The 5925-nt window shown below is 37.9% G+C and overlaps 1 long non-coding RNA gene across 1 annotated transcript; it reads left to right on the top strand.

Annotated features, from left to right (window-relative positions):
• The first annotated feature begins 790 nt into the window (after positions 1-790).
• LOC113962173 lies at positions 791-3129 on the top strand. The gene is made up of 3 exons (XR_003532461.1): positions 791-860; positions 1496-1600; positions 3046-3129. It is a non-coding gene; the product is annotated as an uncharacterized LOC113962173 (long non-coding RNA).
• Positions 3130-5925: the final 2796 nt, after the last annotated feature.

Raw genomic sequence — 5925 nt, 5'->3', positions numbered from 1 at the left:
ATTTTATGGGTTTAGCTAGAGTTCTGGGAAAAAACAAGAATCTGATCCTGACACGTACTTATTGCTTATATATGCAAACCCTGTAAAAAATTTCTCAGGTCCATTCAGGAATTTTCTACTGAGTGTATCTTTGCTGGAACCTGGCTAATCTTACATGTATCTCATGTATCTTATATTGTTCCTGTCTACAGCCTTGGGAGCTCTAAGAGTTCTCCAACCAGCTGCAAAAATATGCAGTATGCACATCTCACCTTGCAGGTCAGAAATCTGACTGAGATTGTTAGCTGCCTGACAGTGCATAAATCCTTTAGCATATACAACCTTCAGCGACACTGAGCTTCCATCCACATTTCGGGATGCAAAATACTAAGGAAACTTGATGCCAAATACAAAGGAAAAAGTTCCCATGGAAGTATTTTGATTTTTTTTTTTCAATTTTACTGCATGACTATAGAGAGGGAAATGTTTGAAAACTAGTGTAGCTGCTATTTTAAGTTTGAGCATGCTGTTAGCTTGTGAGACCCTCTGCTAATCAAAGTCTTGCATACCTTGTCATTGGACTAGGCTTTCAAATCAAGAAGAGATTCAAAGCTCTGGACATGGAAATATATATCATTCTATGTTTATATCAAAAAATCAGTGTGTTCCATGTAGTTTTCTCAACATATGCAAGAATTTAGTCTTCAATATGTGCATGTCAGTGGTTTAAAAGAGTTCATGTTATCTGTCTTGTTTATCAAAATTTCCTAATGTCTTTAATGTTTTTCATTCTTTTCTGCAGCAATCCAGACAAGAATCAATGCAATTGTGTTGATGAACACTCCACATTAGATGATAACATATTGAGGTGGTCCTGTCAGGTATGGCGTCTTCTGTGTTGTTCGACTCTCAAAGTGCTAGACACATCTATTCATTTTCCAGATTGGACTAAAATGAGGAGTTAAGGGAGGAATAGCGGCAAGGAAGTTGAGTAGCAGCTTTTTAACCACATATCCATAACAATCCTGATCCCTTTTCTTACATCAGGAATATTGATGATAAGTTCTCTCTATACCTGTGTAATCTTAGTATCTCTTGAAGTTTTAAATGGCTATTGTAGCTTTTGGCAACCTATGATTTCTCATATCCTATCAGAGTAACCTGCCACATGATTTAGGAGAGGCAAACTTTCTGTTAAGATAGAGACAGTTCTGCTGGAGTTCCTTTTAAACATGTCAGGGAGGTAATAAACATAACATTTCATTGCCTTCCTAAGCTTGCTGCCCTTTCAAAGAAAATTATGGTAGCAATGTATCTTTCTCACTGTTACAAGGATTTTCTAGTTGTTGTGTAAGTAGATTTCATTAAATTACTGTCTTTGTTCTTGATTACACAATTTTATTTTTGTGTTTTATTAGAGATGGGAATAATTTCAATTTACTTTAAGCCCTGATGAATTGCACATATATTAGACTCTATCTGATAGTACTCATCTGATTAAATGTTGTATATTTAGGATGCTTGGGAAAAACTACTGGAATCTGAGAGGTTTGATCAGAGGGATGACTTCACTGTTGTTCTTCAGCCTTCTCTCCAAGAAAGAAATCTGCTACTCAGACTGGTGAGTAAACTCAAGTTGTTCCTTTCTTTCTGCTTTGTGTCTGCTGAGACTGGGTGCAATATTTAGCTGACTTTCCTGTCTATGCTTTGTGTAATGCTAGAAAACAATGGTAGTCAGGCACAGGATAAGATGCAGAGGTCCTGAGAGTGGAACTTGCTTCAAACAGCTCCAGCCAGAGATCCTGTGTTTATTGAATGCTATGTTCCTGGAGAAATCAAGTTATGGGCCTCTGTAGCCTAGGTCACAAGTGTCTGGAAGTTGTCAGTGCTGCTAATCACTGATCATGCTCATGTGTTTGGCAATGAAGGCAAAAAGCGGGTAATGTGAACTATTTAAAAAGGGTTAGAGAACCAAAAGATAAAGGCATTTGTAAGCTGTGTTAGAAAGTACAGTTATTTCCCTACAGTGAGATTAATACAGTTTGGGAACTTGGGAATTGATTTTTTTCTGATATAGCCAGTGGGGAATGAGTATAGCTAGTGTTGCCTGGGATGTCAGGCATGATTTTGTCATGAGTAATCTTTAAAGGGAAGTTCAAAGGTAAAGGCTTTCTAAGATCTGGCAATGAAGACGGAAAATATTACTTTCTAGATAACAGTTCACTTAGAGTGATGTATCAAAATCCAACGCATTAGGTGGTTATTTGTAAAACAGGTTAATGGTGAGTCATGGTCTGGTTTGTGAGCATCATAGTAGCTCCTTGAATTTGAGGTAATTCCATTGCTCCCCTCAGCTCAGTATCAGAACAAAGTGAACTGGAAGACAAAATTTGTCTTCCAGGAAGGATACAGTCTGCTATGTTGCAAACATATGTCTTCTTGCTGCTGGATCATCTTTCACGAGGCTTGTTTTGTTGGTGGCTGATCCATATGCAAATGGCAGACTTCTAACTTTCATGGCATTATTTTTTCTCTTAGTGAATTGGTCTGTTATTTCTTTAAATGCCATTGTATGTCATAGGAGGATTCTTTATTTCTTCTGATTTGTAATATGGCTGCAGGCCACCATGTGTAGCCTTCCAAACTCTTCCAATAGTTACATTTATTTTAAAATTGAGCATGTTCTCTTAAGGCAAATTCTGCATATTTGCATTCTTTAAATGCATGTTTTAGCTAGAAAAGTGTTGCTTATTCCAAATCATTCAAGTGATCACATCTGTATGTCTTTCTGCTCTACTGTATGTCACTATTGTGATCATGCTGTGTTGTTGCTGTGGTCTTCTTGTTCTGTTGATGTGCAACAATTATTTACAAAAATGACATCTTTCTGTCTTGACACACCAGTAGTAACTGAGATCACTAATAAGTGGCTTAAAGAGAATACAAGAGATTGATTTTCTTGTGGATATGAATATTATTTTATAGATTAAAAATGTTTGTGGCTGAATATTTCATCTTTCCATACTCTTAATTCTTTTCTCATGCTCAAAATACTTTCTCTTTAAGGGCAAGGACAGTTTGACTACCACATCAAAGACACAAGTGAAAACTCTGGAAGACTGTATTTACATGGCTGTGGGCCTCTGGAACAACATGGTAAGCAGTACCACAGACACTGTTTCTTACTGGACTTAGTATGGATACCTGGTAGCAACTCCACACCAGCCAGGCTTTGAGTAACAAGGAGGCAGGGGAAGGAAGAATACAAGAATTATCCCATGACTTCTATCCTTAGCTGTGCAGAGAGACTGCTCTTGAATAAAGCTAAATGCCCTACACCCCCAAGACTAATCTCGGTCTTTTCAGTGGCTGCTACTTACTATGAAGAACTTTTTAGAAAGGTTTTCAAAGTAGCCCTTTGGGAAGATTCATGGAGTAAATGAGCTGTGACAGACCCTTCTTTTGCTAGTCTTACCTCTATGACAGCACAGCACAGGACAACTGTGGCTCTTCCCAACCTGGGATTATAGCAATTATACTCCACTTTACTCTGTCCTCTATCTATCCTGCATCCCCTGGCACCCTTTACTAATGAGTCTCATACTGTTGTCTCCTCCTCAGCCATTACTTTTCTGCTGATGATGCTCATAGTAAAAAGGTGATAGACAACCTTGAGGAGCTCTTTTTACTTCCTCAGGGGTTGGATGTCCTGTCCAGCTGAGGAAAGCCAACAAATGGTGCCTTCTACTAGATGGGAGAGATTGTCTGAAAGAGACACGGACTTTCTGACCCATTCAACCTTGAACACAATGATCAGTTCTATAGGAGTCTGTTTCCCACTGCAGATTTGAGCTGCTGACACACAGCGTTTGTGTGTGTGATTGAGTGGATGCATATACAGCTAGAGGTGTTTTGCTTTAAAAGTAATGGTAGGGGCAAGTGAAGAAATGTGCATTGCTTTTCAATGTGAATGAGACAAAAAGGCAGGCATTTGGAGTTGAACTCAGCAGACCAAAGGAAGATATCATTGCTTAGTGTATATTATGTTTGCATATGCCCTGACATCAGTTGTTTTGGATAAGATGTTGATTTTACTATTCCTTCTTCAAAAGGTTCAACATTTTAAGCTTTTTTTTCTAATAAATTTATAACACATCTCTTTTTTATTAAAAAGAATCTATAATGGTCAATTAAGCTTGATTAAATATAAAAGACTTTTTGCTTGTTTTGCAGTCCATGTGTAATAAGATTTTATTCTGAGAGCTGCTGCTATTCCTGTGTCTGTCTAAATTATCCTAAGCATGAAGGAAAAAGATTGTACTGCAACTGCCTTTTAGTAAACCACATTTAAAAATAAATTCATGCAGTTTGGAAAGTTCTTGTTTCCTTTTATGCTAATTCTAGCAGTAGTAATGCTGTTGTAGCCTGATCAATTGAAGAATCAGGATTTGCAGGAAGAGGCTTCTATTCAACAAGATGATATATCTAGAAAAATGGTACTGTCACTTTAATAAAAGATGTTATCTTTTAGTTAAAGTTAATATGACTTTAGTTAGTTAGTAGGAGGCCTTGGAACAGCCACTCTGGCTCCAGTTATCTCCTTTGCTGTTATCTGTGATATTCCTCGTGATAATGTCAAAGTTCTTACCTCTGTTCTTCTATCATAAAATAGATTCATGATAGATGCAAATTGGCACCTTTATTGTTGTTCTGCCTTAGTCCCACTAGGCAATTAGTTTCACTAGTTGAATGAGCAAAGCAAACGCTGAAGGTGAGATTCCTGAAGTGTCAATTATACATTTTCTCTGTTTCTGGCAGTTCTCTGTAAAGAAAGTGAGTGAGTTACTTCACCTGCCTATGTCTGTCCACATCAGCATTGGAGATATTTATCCGGATCACACAATTACAGTCACCCAAACATGACCTATAGGACACTAGAAAGCAATGGCATATCCTCAGATACTAACCATCATAAATATTGAAGCTAGTTGGGAGCAATCCACTCTAAGTATGAACATTCAGTTTGCTGTAAAAAGTGGTCCTTTACATCTGCTTAGCATGGTTTTTCCATCAGCAAATTTTTGAAATGAAACGCTGAATATATTTTCAGCTAGACTAGAAAAGGAATGATTCTGACTGGAAAGGAACCATAGTGCCGTCAGTTTGCCAGCCCATTTTGTGCCTCTCCAGCAGGAATTGTTTGGGGCCAGTTGAACCAAATGTGTTGGATTCTAAGATCCATCTAAATGTGACAAAAGATCAGCCTAAACTAATATATTTTCCAGGGCTTATCAGTGGTAAGCTGACCTCTGACTTTGAGTCATGTCCCTTTCTGTTACCAGACTGCAATTAGCAGACTTCAGGTGCTTCTAATGGGCTTTGCTTTCATTTTTTTCCAAGTCTAGACTATAGCATATTTTTTTTCTTTTTTTCCTTATGGCCTCTTTCTGTCCAGCTTTTAGATTTCAATTCATGCAGAATCCAATACTAGGCATCTTGAATAGTCTTTACAAGGAGTTGTGAAGGTATCATCCCCATCTGAAACAAGTGTGTTAGCTCCGCCAAATCCAGGCTCTGTAGAAGGGGAGAGGGCCAGGATTTGTCTTCTGAAGTTCAATAACTTGTGCAGACATAGTCAGTCAACTCAGTCCTGATTTTTCTTTTCTGCCCTCTCAAATTCTTATACTAAGATTGCAACAAATTCTTTCTGTCCCTTCAGGTGTCATTTTTTTATTTGCATCTTCTGCCAGCAGAAGAGCCTTCCTCTTTCCCTCTGCTTCATTTTTCTGTCTTTAAACCTTTTCTGCATAGACTTTATTTGTCCTCCTGTGCTCTGTCTTTGAGCAAACCATCCTTTGGCATGTTACTCTATTCTTGTCACTTTAATTGTTAGAAGCATTTTGTGGAAACAGCAGAGATGAAAAACCATAAGCAAAATGAAGTGGT

The sequence above is a fragment of the Neopelma chrysocephalum genome, unplaced genomic scaffold (assembly GCF_003984885.1).
Source record: "Neopelma chrysocephalum unplaced genomic scaffold, ASM398488v2 Primary Assembly neopelma1_116027, whole genome shotgun sequence".
In the NCBI taxonomy this organism is placed as follows: Eukaryota; Metazoa; Chordata; class Aves; order Passeriformes; family Pipridae; genus Neopelma; species Neopelma chrysocephalum.
Note: the sequence above shows the minus strand (reverse complement) of the source record. Positions and strands in the feature narration are given on the sequence as shown.